We start from the raw sequence: 1,658 nt of genomic DNA, 5'->3' as shown, positions 1-1,658 counted from the left end.
CAAATTTTATGAACCTTGGATAATACATTAACCACCTTGGGTAATAGACAAGGGTTAATATATTTATCATTCTTCCATTGATTAATTAGCCTTTTATTGATCAACGACTCTGATGGCACTAATTTTTTTGTTTTGTGTTTTTAGGTTATTATCTCCTGATATTGTATCTTCAAATTTTTTCTTCGAAGTAGGTATACAGCATCTAAAGTAGGGCTTTAAAGTTTAGGAAAACTTACCTAGAATTATTCAAAATTTTATTGATTTTCATAAAATAATTTTAACTTTTGATAAACCATAAATAATCTAAATTTTAGTGGCACTTATCAAAGAACATTGTTGCCCAAATAATGACCGATTTTTGCAAGTTAATTTCTAAAAAAAAGAAAAATTAAATTAAAAATCAAAAAATAAAATAAAAGGAAATTTTACCGTGAATAATACAACTTTTCACAAATTTTCCTATAACAATACCCACTTTTTATTAAACATGAATAACACCAACATATGTGGATTTTTTCTTAGAATAACACCAACTTTAATTTATTAGCTAATTTACCAGTTTTTTTGGTCATATAATCTCCTATAATTTGATTTTTAACATTTCAGGGATATTCTAGAAAAACACTCCCAAAGTTGGTATTATTCATGGATAATCAAAAGTTGATATTATTGTAGGAAAATATGCACAAGGTTCTATTATTCAGAATAATTTTTCCTAAATCATAAAAGTTAAAATCAAAAATAAACTTACTTGATTTCTCTTTTTAATTATTTTGATATTTTAATTTTTTTGTAATTTATATTTGTATTTACTTTTAAAATTTCTATTACAAAATGACTTGTTATATAAGAGGTTACCTTGGTGCATTCTTAGCAAGCATTCTTTATAGTTGGGATTATTCATGTTTAATCATAAGTTGAGATTATTATAGAAAAATTTGTAAAAAGTTGAATTATTCTAGGTAACTTTTCCTAAATATTATAATTGATGTTATTAGAAATAAGTAAGCCTTTTAAGATATTTAGTATGCACTTTAGTATTTAAGTTAAATATCATAGCAATCATAGTAGAAGTTTTAAGATTCAATGTAATATTTCAAGATACAAAAAGTAGACATTTAACGTTGCATAGTAAATATTTTATATCTAAAGTACGTATTATAAGACTTTAAGTAAGGATTAAAGATTTTCAAAGTAGGTGCTTTAAGATAAAAAAAAAATAGGCATTTTAAGTTACAATGCAAAAAAGACATTTTAATATCTTAAGTGGATTTTTATAAGTTACAAAATAAGTGTTTTAAGACCAAACAGAGTTGGTGTTATAAGATTTAAAGTATGTGTTATTAGAACCGAAATAGATGTGTTTAAAGTTCTACTAAAGTAGATGTTGTATGACTCGAACCACGTGTTTAATGTCAAAATAGTCATAGTAGGTGTTTTTAAATTCAAAGTAGGTTTTTGCTCAACTAATTTTTTGATATTTATTTTTTTTTTTTTGTGTCTTTGGATCGAATATATAATGTGTATGATTTATTTTTAGTATTTTGCATTTTTTCCCAACCATTTGACGAATTTGCTGAGAACTTTAGCTGAGAGCTAAATTTTTGGAAGTTCCAACGAAACTCTTAGATTGTTGTGGGGTCATACTTATGAGATTG

Source organism: Amaranthus tricolor, chromosome 8 (assembly GCF_026212465.1).
Source record: "Amaranthus tricolor cultivar Red isolate AtriRed21 chromosome 8, ASM2621246v1, whole genome shotgun sequence".
Lineage (NCBI taxonomy): Eukaryota > Viridiplantae > Streptophyta > Magnoliopsida > Caryophyllales > Amaranthaceae > Amaranthus > Amaranthus tricolor.
Note: the sequence above shows the minus strand (reverse complement) of the source record.